This window comes from Corapipo altera, unplaced genomic scaffold (genome assembly GCF_003945725.1).
Source record: "Corapipo altera isolate COAL_440 unplaced genomic scaffold, ASM394572v1 61281, whole genome shotgun sequence".
NCBI classification, from domain to species: Eukaryota; Metazoa; Chordata; class Aves; order Passeriformes; family Pipridae; genus Corapipo; species Corapipo altera.
In genome coordinates, this window is record NW_020884921.1 from 6,669,951 (window position 1) to 6,694,488 (window position 24,538).

Consider the following 24,538-nt stretch of genomic DNA (forward strand, 5'->3'; position numbering starts at 1 on the left):
CTCCGAACCTCTCCTCTCCGAACCTCTCCGAACCTCTCCGAACCTCTCCGAACCTCTCCTCTCCGAACCTCTCCTCTCCGAACCTCTCCGAACCTCTCCGAACCTCTCCTCTCCGAACCTCTCCGAACCTCTCCTCTCCTCTCCTCTCCTCTCCTCTCCGAACCTCTCCTCTCCAAACCTCTCCAAACCTCTCCGAACCTCTCCGAACCTCTCCGAACCTCTCCTCTCCTGCCTATGAAAAAATTATGTGCTTAGCAAGAATGCCAAGTTTTGTGTGGCTAAATAAGAAATAGTATGTCGTAGAGACACAAAAGTCCAAGTTTCCTAAAATTTGTGAACATTTATGCATCTTTTGTTTATCATGTGTTTTAAGGTATGACCTTTCATCCAAACATAATTTGAAAAGTTACTTTAGATTAGTTTGTCAGCTTAAAATTTCTGTCACAATTTAGCTCTTTTAAAGCAGTAAAAGACTTGCCTAAGTCACTGTGAGCCCTGGGCTGGGAGGGGGGAAAGGAGAAAATTGACAAAACTAATTGACCCCATGTGGTAACCTTGAAAATGAAAGGTCTAGAAATTCCCCAAAAAGTGCAGACTGAGTAAAAGCATGTATTTATTTATATGAAATACTGGCAAATATGTTCCTGTGCAATTAAATGCGGTTTGTGGCCAGCTACAGCTTCTGATAGAGTTGAGCCATAATCCAGCAGGAGGCTGGTATGGTGGAAGTTCTCCTTGTGTATTTGTTTGTTTATTTATATTTAAGGAAGATTGGTCAGCCAGATTTATTCAGAAGGAATAAAAGACTCCCAATAAATTCTTTCTTGTGGGGATTTGACAAATATCTTACTTATCTTAATGGTTTCAGGCCTCTTGTTGCAGTACTTCACATGCTTATTAATTGAGAGACTGAATTGTTTATTCCTGATTTCACAAATTTTTAAAGTAGTTTAAAAAAGGTATTGGGTTGATATGTGACCATCCATTTTCTGACTCTAAGAATCATCATTTTACCAAGATAGGTATATTTTTCATTTGTTGGTCCTTTTGATCAAGATATATTTATCCAAATAGGACCTTGGAACAGACAATGACCCTGTACATCCAATTATTCCCAAGCAAGTCTTAAAATAAAACAGTTCTATAGTCTATAAAGAGATAGAATAAAGGATATGTGTGATTTCAAAGACCTTTGTGTGCCAAATGAGGGATTTGCTTTTACTCACTGTTTTTTTCAGACTAGGCAGGGTGATCTTTGAACTGTGATTTTTTTTATGTAATTAATCAGAAAGAGTCCTAGCTTTTGATGTTTGAGATAGCAGAATAAAGGCATGGGCTGGAGGCTCTAGGAAGGCTAAAACATCATGTAAAACAACCCACTTTTTATTCCTGTTCCTGTTGTAAAGACTCAAGGAAAGACCTTGAACCATGTGCCCAGGTCTCTTCAACTGCTCATTCCACCCAAAATTAAGGCACATCAAAGTCCTAGCCTGACTGCACTAATCATTGACTGCTTTTAACAGTTTCCAAAATGAAACAAATGTAGTTTGCACAAGTTGCTTCAGAGATCATATATGATTTGTCACAGACTTTTCCAAGCACTGCTCCAACCACCACTTTCCCTGAAGCTGCTTTTGAGCTGCACACTGACTCCTGTAAATGGGATTTTCAGACCACTATATAGATCTTTCAGGATCTGCTGCTTCTGCTCTTTCACTTTCTCTTCAGCATATAGCAAAATGTACCACTCCATACCCTCACAGATATTTCTGTTCAGAGATGAAAGTCACAGATGCCTAACCTGGGCTTCAGTGAAAGGTGACAGAACCCTTAATCCACTGTAAGTAAGAATTTCTCAGCGGGTTTTCTTCGTCAGCAAGTATGACATGCCAGGAGTTTAATAACAGCATTTTTGCTGCCTCAGTATCTTTATATCTTGAATTTAAATGTGAATGTCTCATTTCTCTTTTCTCACATCCATTACCAAAATTTGTTAGATATGCCATCGGCTAAAAAACATGTACAATCTAAGGCTGAATTTTGTTTTCTTTTGTGGACCATGTTGTGTTCTAGACTATATCGTGAAGTTTTACTAGTTTCAAAGAGCAGCACTGCTGCAAAAGCAGGATATGGGCTATCTGCTTCTAAGCAATATGTCAAATTCTTACCTTCAATCTTTCTGCTTTAGGAAATTCCGTGCATCTCATCAAGAGCCTGTGGATGACAGGTCTCAATGCTTTTGCAGTATTTAAGTGATCTGTTATCAATAAATCATTAGCATGACAAAATTATCTCTACAGGCAGGATTTCATGTAGTTAGTTTATCACTTAGGTAATCCATATTACTTTCTTTTTTCTCTGTGTTCATAAGGCAAACAAGGAAATACCTCAGTTACGACTCCCACCTGAGGCTTCATCATGACCTAAACCTTTAAGCATCTGTGAAGCTAGATATCCTTGAGCATTACATATGGTCCAAATGTAAGTGCTTATACACTTGGAAGTCTTTAGTGATTTGGGGAATGGCACTTATGTATAAAATGGTGCTCTAGAGATTTTTTCAGATTAGGACTATACAGAGTATGGCGCAAGCTACATTAAAAAGTTTTTAAACTAATTAACTGCTGTAAAACCATAAAATTTTCTAAAGTAGTGGAAATATGTGTTATGGAAGTGTAGGTTATCTAACAATCAGACATCATTACACAAGAAGATTTCAAAACACACACAGGGCTTTTCCAGGGAATTTGAGAGAAAGAGTTGAATTGTTGAAGTGGTCAATTCCAGCAATAAATAAGCACCTTGATTAACAGTCCTTTGGTTTTCATACATAGAAACTACGTTGTTCTCCTGTACTACTCCCTTTGTTGCATGTAATCGTTGCATAGACATTTTAATTTTGTGTAGTGTGCCCCACCCCCCCAAATAGTTATTTGTATAGAACTAAAATGTTTCACAATGTAAGTTCTATGTAGAGGAAATTAGTGATTTTGGCAATGTCTTATGTTTTCACTTATTTTTGAAGTTCAGAACAGAAAATCTAGGTCAGTTCGTAAGCTTCTATGTATATGTTGAGCAAGACTGTCTAATATATTGCATAAGTTACTTTTTAAATGCATTTGACTATGCATCATAAATATACTAAAACTCCTAATATATAAGTTTATACCTCAAGACTATATAAGTAACCAGATGAATAAATCACTATATCTTCAAATAATATGCATGAAAGCTATGTATAATAATGAAAAGGTTATATATTGCTTCAAGAGAAGGCAAAATTATTTAACTGTTTCACTTCTGTGGTACTAACATAAAGGAAACTTCAATAAAAGGCATCTGTTATTTCAGAAATTTGGTGTCGTTCTAATGCTCATGTGTGACCCTTCCACTGCTTTTACAGAAAACAGAAAGAGAAATTTTATATCCTTGTTTTTGACGTACAATTTTGGAGGGCGGAAAAAGGAAGAAACCCAAAAAAGAACAGATACATATCCATTTTTCTTTGACTTTATATTACTTAGTGATGAAAAGTATAAATTCAGACTTCACTGAGTATTTTTTCAGGTAAAAAAAAAAAAAGGCATATTTTTACTTTAAATCTTCTTGGGTTTTTTTTAAGTTTTGGGTTTTCCAGGTCAAAGGCATTAAAACATAGACATCTTAAACATACATTTTCTCACTTCTTTTTTCTTTCTTCCCTATTTAACTTTGAGACATCATGTTTGCCAACTCTAAAATAGAGATGGGTCAATTTGCAGAGATGTAGGCCTATACTTGCAGATAACTGCAGTAAGCAGAAGGAAAGAATATTTGTTTTTTATACTTCACTTGTGGTTCTACTTCTCTCAAGTTGTTGATCCAAAACGAGATTTAAGAGTCAGCTGAGCAATTTTTTTCAATTCTTTGACCAAAATAGAAGTATTTTCAGCACTGAGATAATTAAATTGGACTTACAGCATTGTATTAGGAGTTTGTTTACGTACTTGGGGTATTTCATACTATTAAAGCCCAGTGTTTCAAGCTATCAGTAGATTTCAGTCAGCTTGACTAGTTCATATCTCAGTGACATTATGAAGGTGACTTTATGTGGTGGAAGGGGAGCCATGACCACTGAAAAAAACAGAGAAAAACCTGTCTGTGATATGAAAAATAATAAGCTCTTTAGTTTAAAATTATAATATAAGTAAGTTTAAATATAACAAATTATTATAATTGAACATTGGTCTCAAAACCAGTAGCATCTGAAATGACAGACGTGTTGCTATTTGGTGTTAAACCAGTGGCTTCTCCTTGGTTGAATATCATATAATGGAGATCTCATAGCAAATATTCTATAATAAACCTCTCATAGTCACCACAGAATGACTGTGACAAAAGGACATCTATATATTGTGATCAGTGTTAACGGTATCTTTTATCCATAGATTTCAAAAATTAAGACAAAACACCATAGACAAAAGAGAATTCTTGTACCTGGCTCTTTGGGTGTGATCCAGAACCAAGAAGGTCAGCTGGCAGCCAGTCAAATCACAGTTATAAAAATCAAGCCTTTCTATATACTCAACTGGAGGCTCACCATTCCTGACTACATGTGCACCTTTGCACACAGAGGTATCACATCTGAGAAATTAAAGGCTTTGCCCTGGTTTTATTTCACCTGACCACAGGCTGTAAGGTTGAGATCCCGTCCTCAATGGGTCTGAAAGCATGGACTGTAGTGAATTTTGAACTTTCCTCTGAAAATACCAGCACAGTCAGCAACTGCGGTGTTTGATGTCTTAAAGGTTTTAAGGTAAATGACACTTTGTGCAGGAATCTTTTCCAAAGCATAGAGCTGTAGAAAACAGAGTGAAATAGTAAATATGCAGCTCTATTAGCAGGACCTTAACTGCTCCACCAAAGGAATCAGGGTTAAGCTAGACCAAATTACACTTTCTTTTTTTCTAATCAGTTTGTAGTTCTGATTAGTTTGAGAGGGCAGATATGGGGTTTCCGTTACCCTTTAGTTGAAAAACTGCTTAAACACAGACCTGTTGAGTTCAATGGGTGTCAAAATGATAAACTGAAATGTTGCAGCTGACGTGCACATTTGTAGCCACGCAGAGGCATGGAACCTGCCAGACATGGTCAGCTGAACCAAATCACCATGGTAAATTCATCACAGGATGGGACAAGCCAATGCCCTACATGCAACAAGGAGCATTTTGAGTTTTTCGGTGTATATACATCTGTTCTGTTCATGCATGGTAACAATTTATCCAGGATATCCAAGGATCCAATATCCTGGTGAAATGGCTGTAGCCGCGTCCAGTGTAGCAGCATTGCAAAGGGCCAAAATTTACCCACAAAAATAAGTCTAACAGTGATTTTTAAGTGGAGCTGAACACAGCACAATAAATACGTAATTCCACATGCATACACAATGTACACATCATTCCATTTGGAGCCACCAAAATATACTGAACATATGGTCCAACTGTAAAAGAAAAAGAAATAAAAATTAAAAAAAAAAAAACCACAAAAATAATTCCTCTAACATTGACTATTAAAAAAATATGTCTTCTTCAGTGTGAATATTGCTTATGATGAAGACATGAAATGATAAAGTTAACCAGCCGTCATTTTCCCTGTTCTGTTTTAGTCTTCTTTCTTATTAAATACATCTAAAACAATTTCTTCTTTAATTTATGAGAGCTTTATTTAAAAAAAAAAAGCAAACACATTTAGAATTTGTTATTAATTAGTCATATCCATAACAAATCTTGCCAGTATCTACCTCTGGGCACAGTTTTACCTCAGACCATTGATTCTGTCAGACTGAAGGCTCATGGAAATCTGATTTTCAAAATGTCATCTCCTTCTGTCACTTGTTCTGCCATTTTTATGACTGTACCAAAAATTCTAGGAAAACTTTAAAAATTTAGACTATCAACCAATAAAACTGAAAAAATTTCCGAGCTACTTTCTTTTCTTGGAGCACCTAACTTGGAAATACTGGCTTGTGCATGCTCAGGATGATTATATTGAATTTATAACTGCTAATGTTTTGAATTCATTGCTAGTAAGCCAAGGTACAGCACATTGACTATCTCCAGCCTAGTGAGGAACTGCACCCCAAAGCCTGATTGGTCTTGCAGGAAATGGAGAGAATTCAAAACAAAAACCCAGAAGGCTCCCTTACATTGAATAACAGCAGTGTGTTTTCTGTCTCAAATGAACTTGGACTAAATTGTGATTTACTCTGAGGAACAGGATACAGATTAGGAAAAACAGTAATCTGGAAACCTTCCCCTCCAAATGGTGACTTTCTGGAAGATCCTTCCTTCAGAACTGATTTCTGGAAAATTTCTTGATTAATAAGGGCTTGCAAATAAACTTCAAAATGATGTCTTTGTTATTGCTTTGGCATAATACATTAACAACACAGCAAGCTCTGCCAAACTCTGAGCATTCTTTCAGGCGGATTATGTCTTTGTTTACATATCCAGCTGCACTGGGGACATGTCCGTAGTGGTGCTCAAACAATGTCCTCAGTGGGGGTGCCTATTAGGGGAGGGCATACTAACTGCCATTTACTTTGTTTAAATTGAACAAGAATGCTCAGTGGTTCTCTGATCTTGGGGGGAAGTGTTAGAACCCTGCACTTTCTGAATCCTGTTCAGGTTTGTTTAATGGGCATGTTTGGACTGCTCAAAAAAATTGCAGTGCGCAAGATTGCACTGAGAAACCACTCTGCAGTGTTTCATGTGGTCTGTATCCAAGTGAGCAAGTGTGATGTTATAAATCCATTTACATTGCTCTCCTAAATAACGATTATGTAGGTCAGTAAAAGTTTATATCATACTCTTCTTAAGTAGGCATAGGCCTTCCCTTTGTTTTTTCTGCTTACTTTTGGAGCGAGTCAGATGTAGTGCACCTGTTTGTGCCTTGTCTTCCTGAACCTTTCCAGTTCCTTCAGGAGAATGTGGACAGCAAATAGGTAAATGAAACATACATGGGGTTGTTTTTTACATGTATGTAATTTGTATTTAAGGAAAGCGGGTAAGTGGTTAAAAGAAGGGCTATCAAATCAGTAACTCTACTGCAGAATTATGATAATTCTACAGTACTGTGCCTATAAACTGTTACTGCTTTCCTCTCTCAGTTCCTTACAGTTTTCTACTCTTAAGTATGAAAATTTGTAACAGTGAAATTCATTATGTAGCAAGCTGAAAATTACTAAGCCAGGGTTATGGTTCAGAAACAGTACAGCTGAAATGAAAAACTCCCTAGGAAAGTACAGAGATTTTGTATCCTCCAGTAAGTGTTCAAATATAATAAGACTGTTTCTCCTTTTCAAATATCTGAGTCTGCTCTTTGCCAGTACACACGAAAAACTCAGACAATTAAGTTGTTTAGGTGATACAGTGAATTACTAATGAGGGATAGACATACTCTGTTCCCAACTAAACAATGACATCATACCACAATATTTTTTAGATGTTCAATGACATTGTTGTCAGCAGCAGACTTGGGATTAAATCCTGGCTTCAGTGAACTGCAGATCTCCCACTGACTTCAGCAGATTCTCCTTTCCACACTTCTCCCTTCTGCAGTCATTAAACAGCATATCATTAAGGCTAAGTTCAAAACCTAAGTTCGCTTCATCTTCCCAGCTACTCTGCCAAACCACTTGTAGCCCAAATGATTATAAAGGTTTCTTCCTTTATGGTCTACACAGCCCTCACAAAAACAAAAAGGAAAAAGGACTAGATTTTTTTCACTGTCCTGAGAAATGTGCTTTTGTCTTATAAAATACTGGATATTTGCCAAAATTTTTCACTTCTAACAAACCATTTACATGGAGCTTTGAGGTCTGGACTATTCAACTGTCCTCCTCCATGAAGGAGACCACCTCAAACTGCAGAAGCACCAGGCTTCAAATAGCAGGTTTTCAGGAAGACCAGCAACATATCTCATGTGGGACTGGGGAGTGAGGAGAGTCTGTGGCACCAAGGAAGTGTGTGACAGTGCCCAAAGTGAGGGGAATAGGAAGGTGAAAACAATGCAACTGCATGCCTGTAGGCACTCTTTGCAAAGGAGTGGTGTTCGCCTCAAAAAGGTTCAAATGCTGTTCACTGCCCTTTCCAGGCACCACCAGAAATCCCCCCAAGCATCAAGTTTGCTGATTATGGATCTCTTCCTCTTTATATGCATTCCATGATGTGTCCCATACAGTGTTCTGCATTACAGAATTTGCATTACTCCTTGGCCTCTGGGGTTTCCTCCAGCTCTTCCTCAGACCTGTCAGTGCTGATGAGCCTAGTTGGGTGGCTCTACCCAGGAGTTTGGGCATGTTTCAGCCCTTCGCTACTTAGAGCTTGGGTTTCAGCAAAGGTTATTTGAGAGACCTGCCCATTGGAAGCTCTTGCCAATTCATTGGCTGCATAAGAGCTGTTGTAGGATTATTCCCTCAGATGCTCATTTGTCAGGCTGAATTTAAACACCAGTGCTGTGAGGGATCTTTCAGTATTTATTGCCACATTGAAGGGCAAGCCATCAGTTAGTCTATATCAAACAATGGACCATTACGAAACCCAGCAACCAGAAGACAGATGTCTTAGTGAATGGGTGTTAAGCTTTCCGCATTGACTATAATTTCACTCACCAGGACTGACTAAAAGCTGTTAATCATGTGTCTTCTACAGCGTCTGAGAGGAGCTGAGCTTCTCCTGCCCCTGGGCAGGCTGACAAGCAGATGTCTGAGCAGGATGACTGTGGACTGATGGTTCAGGGTGACATCAACAACTCTTTGACCTTTGCAGGGGTCCACCACGGCCAGGAATAAGGATCACTGATATGCCTGACTGCAGTAATATAAGATATGTTTATTATTGACAGGCTTGTTTCAGAATAGAAGTTTTCTTGGAAATCCATTAAGGATTCTCCTGACGTTTTATGAGCTCAAGTCCTTACGGGCAGGAAGAAAAACCAAGGTAATTCAGAGATTAATTGCTAATGGTGTGATACTTGATGGTAGAAAATAAATAGTTTGCTTTATATCTCCCTGCTTGCCTCACTAACTACACAAATACAAGGAAACCTTATAATAACGTGTAATATCTGGGGACATGCCATTTTACTGTGATTGCACAGCTCAGCTAAACCCAGGCTTGTACTTCAGTATCCAACATCTCATCTGTCTCTTCTGATTGCAAAGGGTAAACTTATTTAGGCAAGAATCTACCCACCAAATATCCTACATTTTATGATCTCATGCAGGAGCTCATACCATGTCCTGCGAAACCCTAGCCAGGCAACCAAAGTCACCCTCCAGAGCTGTTGTTCTTTTTGCAATTTCAGCCTGCAGCATGGATGCAAAAAAATACTGTTATGTTCTGTGCAAGTGCAGGACTAGATCCTGCAAACATATGTGCATACACAGACAAGAGTGTGTAAAAAAAAAAAAATTCTCTGCCCAAGACTCTGAACCCAACTGATTTTCACAAATTTAAGCTTTCTGGTTATTATGGCCTTGGGCCCCTGTTTACCCTGCTTACATTCATTTGTTCTCTGTCCTTAAAAAAAAGGCAAAGGAGACCATTCATACAGCACTGACTCACTAGCACAAAGTACAGTAATTCACTGAAAACTCTGCCAAACATTGGACTTGATGATCTCGGAGGTCTTTTCCAATCTGGTTGATTCTATGATTGGTATTAAAAAAAAAAAATTAAAGTAGAGTCCAACTTGAAGAATGTGGACTAACATAAACATTGCAGCAATGGGGTTTTAACGGAAGATAGGTTTGGTTCCCCTTGATTTGGACTGCACTTTTGCCACTGGTATTTCTAGGTACTCCTCAAAATGATGGAAGATGTTCACATTGTGAGGGTGACATGTATTTTCAAGAGGGAAGTGGCGCACCCACTGCTCACAAAAGCAATGCATACTAACCATAAACATGCTCACCCTGCTGCCCTGTCAGCTGGAAAAAAAGGTGTTAAGCAGCTGCTGTCAAGCTACAAAGGAAAAGGTGGTTCTTAGCCTAGGAGAAATAAAATTGTTAATAAAAACTCAGCACAAAGAGCATCTCTTCCAGCATTCCTGACTCACTTCTTTGAAACTCTTCAGCATTTTTGCCTTTATCAGATTGAGGGCAATTTATTATTCAGCCACTGCCTATATGAACTGAACAAACACAAAAACAAAAACAAAATTAAAAAAAAAAGAAAGAAAGGAAAAAAAGTTAATTCATTTCTCCTAACATTGTCATGAATCATTCTGGTCAGGCTCAGCCAGGGGCAGATGCAGCAATGTCCCTGATGTCAGGAGGGAGGGAAGCCTGTACCATTTGGGTTCTGCTAATTGGAGTGAGGCAGCCCCCTCTGTGCACACCGGTAAATCTGCTCATCTCAGCTGAGAAGCTGTTAGCAGTTAGTTTGCACATCGAGGCCCAGATTTTGACAGGTACCCTCTATTGCAAATATTAGTAGTTAAGCATCTAACTACTCAATTGCATGTATAATTCAGGTAGGTGCATGTATAATTCAGGGAGTTCGCTATCCAAGAGACTTTCTAATTTTTGTTCCCTGTGGTGTTCATGAGCACAAAGTTATGGACTTCTTTTTTATTTTATTTTTGGTGGTGAAAAATATGCTGCAAGGAAACAACATTGGGATGAAGCCCATCTGCAAATCTGCTCCCCAGTGTGTCAGGGTACAAATGTAGATGTTAATGTAGTGCTCTGTTTTCAAACCTTGGAGCCTGATTCACTACTGCATTACACCAGTATGAAATCAATCACATTGTACTGATACACAACTGGATTAACCCGGAGGTGAATAAAGCTTATTGTTTGCAACTGCCACTTGCTGAAGCACAGACTATCCATTAAGAAGAAAATATCCTTACCTCTATTAGGTAATTTGGAAATTTTAATGGCTAAAAAGAAAGCTAGATCTGTTTGTTGGCATTTCTAGATCTGTTTGTTTTTACAGTATAAAATTCCCAGAATATGATGAACAATATATACAAGTCCAAGCTAGGTCATAATTTAGCATAAAATAAAACAAGACATTTAATCCAGGGTAAAAAAAAATGAGAACAGTAGAACTATCAAACTATGTGGGCAATTTCCTTGTGCTCAAATTGCATTTTTTCTCTTCAGTGTTATATGGAAAAGGGTCTTGCCCTCTAGATTAGAGACTTTTGCATTAGAGGAAACTAGGTTATGTCTTCCACTGTCAGAGATAAAAATTATGAGCTGGAGTGCACTTTAGCCAGTCACTCTGAAAAATGTTAGCCCAAGGGGGTAATAATTAGAACTGGTTTTGTCAGGTGACTGCATTTTAAGCAGTGATGTGTCTAATAATTTAGATGAGGGGGTGGATATAAACATAAACATTTTTTTCAGTCAGCACTGTTGCCAGGGTTTTTTTCTTTCAGGATTGGTTGGTTGTTTTGGTTTTTTTTCCCAAAAGTAAGCACTTTTCAGAAATTATCTACTAAAATGTAATACTGTTAAGCATTATGGTGACCTGATAATATTATTTCCTTCAGAAACCAATAACTCAGCGCAGTCTGTGGATTTCATACACATAGTGATAAACTAGCCCATTATTTCTTACACTCTCAAGCATATACACATAGAAAATGCAGCAAATAAACAGCACATTGTGATTTTTCCCATAAAAATGTAAAATACATCTAACTTTACATAATGGTCTTAACTTACACTAAGAAAATAAGCTCTGAGCAGGAGAAGATATCAGAATTAGTGTCTCGATGATAAAATAGTTCTGCTTCTTTTTTGAGAATGATGTTTCTGTTCATTGGCCCTGAGTGAAGGGAAAAGCAGGACCAAGTTTTGGGGGTAGGTGATTGTTCTGGTGCCAAAACAGAGCCTAAAGTAATGAATGAGTACTGCAATCAGATGTTGAGATGGGAATGGACAGTTCCACTTGGGACAAGTGTGTCCACCCGCAGAGAGCAACACTTGGGGCTGAATGCTCAGCATACTCATCATGATATCCCCAGTGCATTTTAGGAAGGACTAGAAATAGCTTCATTTCTTTTGTTAAGCACTTACATAAAGACAAAAGTGCTTTAATTGATGACAAGAGCTTTGTTCTTGTTTTAATAAAATCTCTCAGCCTTTGATTACCAAACTTATTCCTGAATAATTCATTTATTTTCCTTTTTTCCATCTTGTGGGTATTTAAGAAGTTGTGCTGACAAGAAGACAGCTCCTAGCCTGGAACTGCTCTCTGCTAGAGCTAGCAGAGAGGATTAATGATATCGCTGGCTCCGTGCCAGATTCTAAATACCGCGCATCAGTTCTAAAAGTGGGATCAACTAGAAGTCAGGGCTGAAGAAAACAAATCTAAAACCATAGCCCATAGGCTTTTAGCACTTGACAAATTCCAGTGAGCAGGGCCCATGGGAGCTTTACAGCTTCCACTCACTGACAGGATGGTCAGGTTCCCTGGCTCAACATGAAAACATTTATTAAATCCTTTTCTCACCCTCCCATCCCCAAAAAACCCTAAATAGTAAATAATAATTCCCATATCGCATGGAGGAGGTGTGAAGTATAGACTGGGTGTCCATATTTGAGTGTTCCTATTTGCCTTTTGCACCTGCATAGGCAGGACTCAGCTCATTCTGAATCATATGCCTAGGCCAAATCCTTTTTGCATTTCTTCTGGGAGCAGTCCCATCAGTTTCAACAGGTTTCTTGTTTGCTTAAAGTGAACAGGATTTGCATTTATGCCATTTCTATAGGCGGGCAAAGATTTTTTGTATTACATTTGATATAGACAATTATGTTCCCACTGTACATATGAAAACAGATTGAATCTATGCCTAAATATACATATACAACATATATCTTTTTATTACTAAAAATGAGCAAGAAGATTCTGGAATTTGTGCAAACTGTTATTTAGTTTCATATTTTGTTTCTAAAACATTTTTAAACGCATTGACAGCATCTAACTCCTAAACTTGTATCCACTTAGGTTTATAAATTTTCTTCCTCATATGAAGACAGAGAGACAATTCAAATATGAATCCCTTTCCTTCCTTTCTTCCTTTCCTTTCCTTTAAGTAAGTGCTGTAATAAAGCTACCAAGGTTAGTATTTGTCCTTGCACCTTCAATGAATCCATGGTAGGAATGTTTTTTATTGCTCTGCCGTAGCTAAAATTGCTTAGTTCATGCTATCTATAAGACACATCATTTTTCAAAAGAAAACTTCTAAGTTTCATCAGAAAAAAGCATATCACACCCAACGCAAAGTGAATGACTATTCAAATACAGGGAACATATCCAAAAATACCTTTAGAGAAATAGCTTCACATAAATATTTTGTTTAGGAAAATATATATAAATTACCAGCTTAGTTCTCCTGAAAGCTTAAGTATTTTGTTCTGTTAATCCCAAGCAATTTTAATTACTTTGATAAATGTACATAAATGCATATAGTTGTTGAAATAGTCTTTATTTGGACCAAGGGATTTTAAAGGGAGGTGTCCATTTTATGTAATTGTTGAATGTTGACTTTTAGGAATGGATACACATGGGATACACTGGGAAATACCATTTGAGAAAAATGGGAAATTTTACCCATTGTTTCAGAGCAAGGTATGTATGTCTATGGCATGCAGACAGAAATAATTCCTTTTGGTGTTTATGTGTAACTTTACGTTACACCATTCTTTGGCCCTGAGTTACAACCTAAAATTAGCAAACAGATGTACTGGACACTAACAACTGGTGAACAGCCTTGATTCACCAGTGTGTTCAATAATAAGCTCATTCTTGAAATAAATTAGTTTTGTTTCTGAAAAATTTAGTAGGATTTCTAGCCTGCTGGTAAGGGCTTCTGAAGCCTGCCCCACAAATCCATGCCACTTTGTCTTTGGAGGTGGAATGCAAGGAAGGAGCTACAGCTTTTTCCTAGAGAGTTTTCCATCCCAGGACTTCTGCCCTTTTATAGCCTATATTCCTGGCCCAGGATCATCTGCTGTGGTCCAGAGGATGTGCCTAATACGAGCAAGTTTACAAAATGTATATTAATGCTTTAGTACTTTATTTAGAAAGTGGTGTTATTTTGTTATGACTAGCTATTATTCATAACTGGATCTTCTAAGCATAGTTAAAGCACTCTTTGCAAAACACATTGTAGTTAAGACTATTGCTACTGGATATATGAAGTGAAATGTTTCATGGTTTATATGCAGTGAGAGCCAAGGCATGGACAAACATTTGTGTAGCTACAGGTATCAACCCACTTAGGTGGTTGTTGGCTGGGAACTAGAAGCAGTTCCCTCTATGTTAGCGAGAAGTTTAGGATAGATGAATTGATCCTGATTCTCTACAGCAGCCCCCAAGTTAATTCACCTTTTCGAGGAGTTTGAGCTAACACTAACTCCATGCTAAAGCAAATCAACAGCATTCACCCATATCTGTACTCTAGGGGAGGCCATCTTTTAGTGAAGGACTACTAACATGTAGATTGGGAATCTCCAGCTGCTTTGTAAATGGCTTATGCTAAAATTATCACTGTCAATCTTCAAAAGGCAACACAGAGGTCCTCCTTGTCTCACAGTTATTTTCTCTGTGTACGCTGTTGATTAGTGATAGTGAGTTGTCTTGATCACCAAACTTACCAAAAACTCCCTCATTTTCCTATCCTTGGTCACTTCTTCATACCCAACACTATTACTGATACCAGCACGTTTGTGGTTCACTGATTCCTCCTGGATGACTCTAGGAGTCTACAGAGAATACATATTCGAAGTACAACTGAATGGGGTACTTGAATATCTTATTTGCTGATCACAGCTTAAACATTGGGGTCTCATGCTGGGCTCCTCTTGCTGGTTTAGAACTTCTGTCCTACAGAGCTTCCCTGTGGCACCTAGGTGAGTATAGAAGCTTTGAGAAACAACTCTCCTCAATAAGCAAAGGCTAACTTCAGGATAGTCAACATTTTCAGGAGATTGTCCTTCCCTTTCATAGAACTTGACTATTATAGTACATTTGTCTTTTTTTTCGCCCTTCTTTTTACATGCACTTGGAATGGAATAAAAGTTCTTATTTGTCCAGTTATCATACAAACCTGCTGTTTTCTGATGTACACAACTCACGCAAATTGAAAGAGATACTGTTGAACATCATTTTAAGGATGTTACATTCCAGATTTAAGCTTATAAGCTTCCCAGTGTGGTTACATTTTATTTAAGACTTTCTAAAAGGCTTTTGGTTTGTTATAACCTCTAATTAACATTTGGAGAAAGAGTAACACACTCTAAGAGAAATTCTTTTAATTTACTGAGAAAAATAAGATATTTTGGCAAAAGGTTTTACAGGAGTAAAATACAACCAAGAAAAAATATTTCACTGAAACACTCAGCACAAAGATCCATTCCACAGAAAATACCCACTACAAAAAAATCAATATACTAGCTTTAGTAAAACACAATTCATTGGTTTTAAGTTACCTGCAGGAGAAGGAAAAGAGTAAAAGAAGAAAACAGATTAAAAGAGTAAAGGAGAAGAAAGAAGTAGAGAGGAAAGGAAGAATGGTTACCGTACAAGGTCTGATGGTTCACATCGTTCAAGTCACAGGAGAGAGGAGAGAGAAGAGCAAGAGAGAGCTCACATGGAGTCTCATGTATTTATGGAGCTCAGTTTTCCCTCCCAGGCAGGATATCTCGGCAGCGCTTTCCAGGCCAGAGGGAGTTGTGCTGTAGCAGTCACAGGCTGCAGGGGTGTGCTGTGGGCGGGCTGCCAGGCAGGTTTGCCTTGACTGACAGTCTGGCGGCAGGGCCTGCAGCTCTGCCTGTGCTCTGTGTGGGCAGCAGGCCTTGCCCTCCAGCTCTGCCCTGTGCCCCAAGCAGAGGCCTTGTGTGCAGGTTTTGCCATGTTCCTGCAGGTCCAGGCCCAGCCCTTCCCCACATGCACACACACACTCACGATGAGGTGGTTCCAACCCATATCAATAATTCAGTGAGATTCAGATCCAGGATCTCACAAAGGATTCTTAGGCTTTTACAAACTCAAGGTATGTGCCAAGTCTTTATATGAATTTTCTCATAGCAGAGTTCAGATTCTCTTTGAGGGAAAAAAAAAATAGCAAATAAATAAAAGCTCAGTTGTTCACAATTAGTCCTATCCTAGCAACCAGTGTGTGCCCAATTAAAAACATTAGCTAAAGAACAAAGTTGTCTTTTCAAGGTTTTTATGAGAGTGAGTTAAAAACCCATGCTGCCATCCTGAGAAATGCAGTCATTTGTACATCAGTGTTTTAGGACCTACTGGGGTGAGAGATGCTGTAATTGAGAAGACACTGAAAAATGCAGCAAATGTGGGACTTTCAAAGAAAACAGAAAACAGAAATGGTTTTCTTGCCAATGTGAAGAAACTGTCATGGTTTGTGCCTGCTAACATATCAACAGAAGGTGAAGCAAGAACAAAATCAGTATTAGGATGCAAAAACACCCTTCTAGTGACTGTGATGAACTTTGTCCTCAGTTAGAAAATAAAAGCGAAGGCTACCTAGAAAAAAAGAATTAAGATTTAAGCCATCCCAGAAAATGAGCTACTGCAGAAAAATATTCAAATAATATTTTTCACATATTGCACTGCTCTGAACAATTCCTGAATTTCTCACTTCATAGACTAGACCCTAGCAAAAAAAAAATAAATATATATTTTCTGACCTTAAGTAGCGATTCAACAATCAGAAGAAATTCTATATCTTGAACAAATTTCTGAAAAGCAGAACTAAAACATGATAGTGATCTTCTGGCTCTTCTCACACTGTCATGTCAACTCAGCAGTTGGTTTTGTGGGTTTAGTTTCAGGTTTCATCAAAGCTACAAAGAATCTTAGACTGTGAACTAATGTTTTTGTTACATCAGTTTGGGTTGATGTGGATTTCATGGTGGTTTGTGGTAGCATGGTTTGGGACAGATTTTTTTTAAAGCCTTTTCAGGAGAAAGGTGTGACCTTGCTTGAACTTGCTTTAACTTTGTAGATAGTTTGATACCTGTGTCACAGAAGCTGCACTACATGTCTTTCTATGTCCTGGCCTGCCCTAATGTTGACAATTGTTAGATTTTCGTGAACTCATTTACTGGGAAGAGATTTCCAAAGAATTTGAAAAGAACGAAGGAGGGGGGGAAGGAAAAAAAAAAAGAAAATGTCAGTTCATTAAGCTTTCAGTCTGATTTGGGTGGTGTTGTCTTCATCTCAAACACCTCGTGTTTACCAATCCATACATATGTGTAAAATTCTACACATAATATAGTAAATAAATCAGGATTGACCCCTTTCACATAATTTGTAGCCTCTTTACATCTGTTGTTTGTGAACTTAGATCCCCATGACCTCTGACATCACCATTAATTAAAATGCAATTAAACATTATTAAAAAGTCTGAAGGTCATGTCCAAAATCTTTGGCTCTTATTTTACATTTAGTACTTGGCCCTTTTTAGTTTTTTGTATGAGACCAATCAACTACTTCAATAATCTTCTACGTTATTCTTATATCCATCGCCAACGTGAAAAAAAAAAAGTCCTGCTCTTAATCCTTTACACTTAAGACCAAGTTGCAGCACTCTGAGAAGGATAAATGTCTCCCTGCCTTCCTATGAGGTTCAAATGCAAAAAATGTTCCAAAATGTTCAAGTTACAAATCTTATTATTTCCAGCTCTTGGTATTTGCCTCACTACACTGGCTCTTTAGCTGAGGGGAAATTGCATTTATATGAATGAGCAGCACTCGGCTGGAGATGTGCACTGTTGCTCACATTCTTGGAATTTAAACATGGTTTTGTACAAAGTATGTTTTGCAAAGTGGAGACTGCATCATCCAGGCTTCTGACTCTTCACTCAGCTGCATCCACATTTAAACACTCATTCAACACTTTGCTCCAGTAGTGAATTTTGCAGGACTAGGAAAGGACAAGGATCTGGCCAAAACGGTTCACAGAGAAAGTCGTGGACTGGAAAGCTTTACATGATCAACTAAGCAAGCGAGAGGGAATGTCAGTCTGTTTTCCTTACACTCTTTACACTCCTTTAATGTTAGAGGAGTGTGCTCTAACCCTACTGCAGTGTTTTTGAGAACCAAAGTGCATCAGAGAATCTCCCTTAGATTTTTCACTTGCTCCTTGTTTGTGGGAGATTTTTTAATTAAATAAGATTCACTTAGATGGGGAAGCTCATGCTTTTTCTTTTGTGTCTGACAGTAGGTTTATAATGGCAGCTTTGTACTAATTTTTAATTTCTCTTTTGTAATATTAGTAAGGTGAACTAATAAAGAGAAACACTTGCTCAGCCTGTGATGATACTGTGGAACTTCAGTGCATAATACCTCTCAGACCAAGCACCTCGCAAGACTCATGAAGAACCAACTGGGCACAGGCAAACAAGACTTCTAATAATCCAAATATATATAACCCAAATATGTTTGTTGAATGAATATACTGTCTCTGACTCAAATGTTTGTACAAATAACCACTCTCAGAAAGCATGAAGAATCACTAATAGGTAATGGACTTGTTCGCTGTGTCTAGTGGCACATCTTTTTCTTATGCTAAAGTATCTATGAGACTTAGAGAACCACAGCTTTGATTTAGGATGTCAATACTCATGTTCCCTTTTTATTTGGTGCTGCCTAGAATGACCTAAAATAACAAAAATTGGCATAGGCATTTTGCATTTGGTCCTTCTCTATTCAGATGTCTTCATCTCAGCTAGAACATAAAAATAACAAAAACAACTTTCCTTTAAAAGGGCATGTTAGCAATTTTATCGATATACAGTTACTTTTCAAACTGTGTTAATCTGGTGGATGTCTATATATTTTTAGTGTTCTGCTCTTTACTTGAAAACTATTCATAATTTGTATTGTGTTCGCACAACTACACATAAGTTCTGCACTGTGTTGATGAACATGGTTTATGTCCAGTTCTTTTCCCACTTTTCTGTTATGACATCCTTTTTTCAGGTGGCTGTTTCAAATAAATTTGACTCAATAGTATTTTTCTTGGCTATGCAAGAGGTGGGCATCCAAGAATCAGTGCCTTATTTCAGGACCTCAAATGACATTTTAGATGATACTGAAATAAAATCCCCAACAAAAAACATTGTATTAGAGTACAGGTACTAATTTTGGGAACATGGAGGGTGTAATCCAGCTATTCCTTAAGGCTCGAGGCTTCTACAGTAGTGATATGAAAAAGACAATCCTAATAGCAAAGGAGATATTCTTAAAAAAGTAATTTCAGAATAGCAAGGAACAAAGCCAAAAATTCCTCAGAATCAATAGGATTTTCCATTTAATATTTAAAGACATGGTTTGGTTCTGGATAAACTACTTATTCAACTTTCCCAGCCATAAAAAACCGTGATTCTAAATCAGATGAAGGGCAATTTTGGCCAAGCATCTAATGGACTTATTTAAACAGCACAGCAAAACAGAACGGTGATAGTTCATGGTGGGGGGTGTCTTTCGTGGTGTGCGTTTTTTTTTTAAATTGTGTTAATAAAATCTTAAAAAACCTTTTATCCCGTAAAAGGCTATGTTTTCATACCTGGTGTTTATGCTTTCAAAATGGACAGTATGCAAGTCCTGATACCTCATCATATAGGAAGTATTTAAAACATTTAAGGCTCCCTCTGAGATGAGCTTTCAAGAGCAAGAAGTTTTGCCAACCCTGCTTGAATTTTTCTTGAAGAAAGTGTTCTTTATTAATGCCTTCCTCTTTCCTGGAGTGGGTAAAAATGACCTCCCTATTCTCATGGGTAAAATGAACATTCCTGCAAAGCTTTTGAAGATATGAAAAAAAAATGGTACTTCTTCTGAAGAAAAAAATTGAACAAATCTGAAATGTTTAGAGCTTCTGATTAAACCTTCAGTGGTATGTTTCTCTTACACAAAGCACTTGTCAAAAGCAGCATGTCTGCTAGAGTATTATTTATGCCACTGGACTGAAACTGACTGAATAATTTGTGTTGTTTATTGTTCAGTAAAGATCTTTTTTAAAAAAAAAGTAGAATAAGTGTGGAAAAAATGGGAGATAGACAAAAATATATATTGAGGAATGTTGATTGTCTTAAGGAAAAAGAACTATTTTCTATGTTTAAAGTTAATAGAGTGAATCTGAAGGGGAAAGCACACCTTGCCATACGGATAATTTTAATACGTGAACATTGTCAGCATTTTCAATGAAACCAATTGGCTAAGAAAAGCTGCTAAATAGGTGTGAAATAAGGTGAAATTACTAGGGAAACTCTTTTAAGGTACTTTGCTTTGTTCATTGCAGTGCCTTGCAGCAAAAAATAAAAAAAGGGAAAAATTAATTTACATACTGGAAATGGAAAGGCAGCTATGTTGATTTAAATTTGCTAAGAAAGTCTCGGAATCTATTTCCTCTTTCTCGGAATAAGTATATAATGTGTATATATAAAGATATACATCTGAAAAATATATATTATGTATATAATACCTTCGATTTTTTTTTACTCCCTATGTGTGAATCACAGTTTGTTATGTTACCACTATGTGTATTAACATAAAACACATAACTTGAATTGTCAGTTTATAAAATTTTCAGAATGTATGATTATAGTTCTCCTCTTACTCTAAATTTTACACAACTTATACAACTTATTTTATCTGTTGAAACACTGGATTTATGTCAACACATTTTTTTTCCTTTTTTAACACAAAAATTTAATACTCTGAGCCTATTGCAGAGTCAGACTTGCAGACCAAAGGATGGATGGATGAATATGCATAAAGCAGGAGGTGGAGAGAAAAAGCATGTGGCACAGTTCAGCTGAAAGTATTTCACTGATAACACACTGTCTAAAAATATTTTAATTGTTTACAGGTTGCATAGTATATATGTTTGACATACTAAGGCACACTCCTATCAGCTACTCAGTAACCATTCCAGTAAAACTCCTTAAAAGAAATCACACAAAATCACAGCCATCAGTCTGCTATGCTGTGTCTAATTTGAAGGGAAATTCATCTCTCACACACAGCAGATTCCATGCAGGTAGAAGGAAACCCCTCAGTATTCCTCTCTCTGCCAGTCAAATTATGTCATCAGTGAAGGATCAGTGATTTTTAATGATATGGTGGCCTCCATACTGAGAAGTAGGTCCTCACAGAGCAATATGCATAGCCAATAAAGTGGTTGTCACCGAATTATAATTGACACTTAATATTACCAAATCTGCAGTGCAATTCCTTGTGACAGTTGTGTAAGTATATTAGAAGAAAATAATTTACTTCAAACCCAGCACATAAGACACATTTTCCTGAGTGTAATTCATGTCACATTTACAGCAGCCAAACCAAACAAGGCAACCTTAATCTGGGAGGAGATCATAGACACTAATATGTTAATTGAAGTATGATTATTTACATGTGCAATAAACAAAGCTAGAACACTTGCTTATTGTAGATTTTGATCATAATTGGGGATTTTAACTGTTATTGGGTTTTAAATTAATATTAGACTCTTTAACTTTAGGGATTCAGAAAACTGTAAATACAAAGCAACTCTTCAAATGAAAACTGACATTATGTGGAAACATCTTGATGTTTTTCAGGACCAGAAGCCACATACAAGAATATAATTCCTAATTCCCCTCCTTGCTCTCCCCAAATAACCCATGACTTCGTGTGAATTTGAATATCTCTGTGCTTTAGCATGTGCTACATACATTTAACTCCATAAATGCTAATAGACATGGGGATCATCAGCAGCAGAATGGTCTTCCATACCTCTTCTTCATCTGGGTGATAATGTTGTAGAACAAAAGGTTTGACCAAAACACTTTTCTCTTGCTTGCCAGTTTTGATACATTCACCTGGAGCAGATTTGCAAGGAGAATCTGCTCTGCCCTTATAAGCATATATACAGATGACAGTTAAAGGAGTTCTCTCCTCAGTATGAAGTGGTTTGAATGCCTGGTGAAACGGGACTGCAAAAAATTCATTCCGACTTTGTGTCCAGGCAATTCACCTTTGGCCCACTGATGGTATGAGTCTTTCTGCTGATGGGGAACATATTATTGGTCTGATCAGGCAGTCTTCAGCAGGCAGAGGCTGATTTGTTAGCAAAATAAAGCAGGCTAGATTAGCTCATCCCAGCTAGATTAGCTGTGCTAGATTAGCTCATCCCAGCATGAGAATTACCTTGCTAGAAGCCCTCAAGGTTGCACATGAAATATATGAGACGGGTGCTTGTTCTGCAAATGGCCCCTCTGTACAGGTAAGCGGGTTTATTTTAAATACCAAAAAAAGGAGACTATGAAACAATGAGTGTGATATTTTCCCTTCTTAAAAAACAGCCAAAAAATTGCCTGCAACTGAAAAGGCTGCCAAGGTCTCCATGCATGTGGCTGCCCTCCTAGGCTGGAACACATTGTCCCAAAGCAAGGGTACCCCTCTTGTGCCATCCTTTTCTTTACAAACCATCAGACAAAAACTGAATACCATTAAAGATCAGTGCTCTTTCTCCTGTCTGCTGTGAGACATGAATGATTAATCAGGAAAACAACAACCACAAAAAAAGGAAGAAAAAAAAAATGATGTGGAACATAGAAGTCCACCACCCATTCCAACCACGTGCATGAGCACCTAGATCTTTCAGCAGCTTCCAAGGAATTCAGCACGTCTTTCTTGAGTGACTGTGGATGGGTGAAGGTTACTTGCAGAGTATGGATGTGCTGCTGCTGCTGCTGCTCCCACTCCATGTCAGTAAAGGGTGTCTTCAGCCCACCCAGGTGTGTCTTGGAACCCTTTAGAGTGCACAATATCAACACAGATGACACAGAAATATTCATTGCAGACATTGTCTCTTGACCAGTCTGGTGTCAGCAGAGGAGAGGTTAGATTTTGGCAGAGGTCTTCTAGGACTGCAAATTTCAGAGCTTGTGGAAACCGCGTGAGAACAGACTCACAGAATATGCTGAGTTGAAAGAAACCCACAAGGATCATCAAGTCCAACCCTTAGCCCTGCACACGACCATCCCCAACAGTCACACCATGTGCCTGAGAGTATCATCCAAATGCTTCTTGAACTCTGTCAGGCTTGGTGCTGGGACTGCTTACCTGGGGAGCCTGTTCCAGCACCCAACCACACTCTGGGGGAAGAACCTTCTTATAAGATCCAGCCTAAGCCTCCCCTGACACAACTTCAGGCCTTTCAAGTCCTGTCACTGGTCACCACAGAGAAGAGATCAGAGCCTGCCTCTCCTCTTCCCCTCACAAGGAAGCTGTGGACTGCAGTGAGGCCTCTCCTCAGTTTCCCCTTCTCCAGACTGAACACACAAAGTGATCTCAGCCGCTCTTCATAAGGCTTCCCCTCAAGGCCCTTCACCATCTTTGTTACCCTCCTTTGGACACTCTCTAACAGCTTAATAACTTTCTTATATTGTGGTGCCCCAAACTGCCACAATATTCAAGGTGAGGCCACCCCAGTGCAGAGCAGAGCAGGATAATTCCCTCCCTCACTTGGCTGCCAGTGCTGTGCCTGATGCCCCTCAGGACAGGGTTGGCCCTCCTGGCTGCCAGGGCACTGCTGACTCATATTCAACTGGCCACTGACCAGGACCCTCAGGTCCCTTTCCGCAGAGCTGCCTTCCAGCATCTTGTTCCCCAGTCCGTTCATACATCCAGGGTTGCCTCATTCCAGGTGCAGAATCTGGCACTTTCCCTTGTTGAACTTCATATAGCTGGTGATTGTCCAGTCCTTTAATTTGTTACGGTCTCTCTGCAGGGCCTCCCTGCCTTTGAGGGAGTCAACAGCTCCTCCCAGTTTTGCGTTGTCTGCAATCTTGCTTAGTATCCCTTCCAGTCCTGCATTCAAGTCATTTATGAAGATGTTGAAGAGCACAGGACCTAAGATGGAGTCCTGTGGAACCCACTAGTGACAGGTTGTCAGTCTGATGTTACCCCATTCACTATAACACTCTGTGCCCCACCCATGTGCCACTTGCTCACCCACACTGTGATGTATTTATCCAGCTGTGTGCTGGACATTTTGCCCAGAAGGAACATGTGAGAGACAGTACTGAAAGCTTTACTGAAATCCAAAAAGATTACATCACTTGACTTCTCTTGACAACTAGGTGGATTACCTTGTCATAGAAGGAAATCAGGTCGTGAAGCCCTGATGTCTGTGAACAATGACAGTGTTGACTTTTAGTTGTTTTTCAACACTTCCCCAAATAATCTTCTCCATAACTTTATCAGGCACTGAAGTGAGATTGACAGTCCTGCAGTTTCCAGGGTCCTGCTTCTTGGTCTTCTTGAAAACTGGGACAAGGTTCGCCAGCTTCCAATCAACTGAGACCTCTCCAGATTCCTAAGATTGCTCAAAAATCATTGAGAGAGGTTTTGCTATGACTTCGGCCAGCTCTTTGAGGATTCAGGAATGAATCCCATCAGGCTCCATAGATTTGTAGGGATCCAGCTGGAGCAGCAGATCCCATACAATTTCAGGGTCAACTGGGAGT

General features: G+C 38.5%; 2 long non-coding RNA genes across 2 annotated transcripts in view; one reads left to right on the top strand and one right to left on the bottom strand.

The window, feature by feature from the left end:
* LOC113953615 overlaps positions 1–15,855 on the bottom strand; it is a 28,921-nt gene extending 13,066 nt beyond the window's left edge. The window contains exons 1-2 of the long non-coding RNA XR_003529944.1: positions 15,652–15,855; positions 4,003–4,113 (exon numbers count right to left, since the gene is read on the bottom strand). This is a non-coding gene — a long non-coding RNA (uncharacterized LOC113953615). The remainder of the gene's footprint in view (positions 1–4,002; positions 4,114–15,651) is intronic.
* An 89-nt stretch (positions 15,856–15,944) lies between these two features.
* LOC113953616 lies at positions 15,945–20,036 on the top strand. Its single transcript, XR_003529945.1, has 2 exons — positions 15,945–16,053; positions 18,302–20,036. It is a non-coding gene; the product is annotated as an uncharacterized LOC113953616 (long non-coding RNA).
* The last annotated feature ends 4,502 nt before the right edge of the window (positions 20,037–24,538 follow it).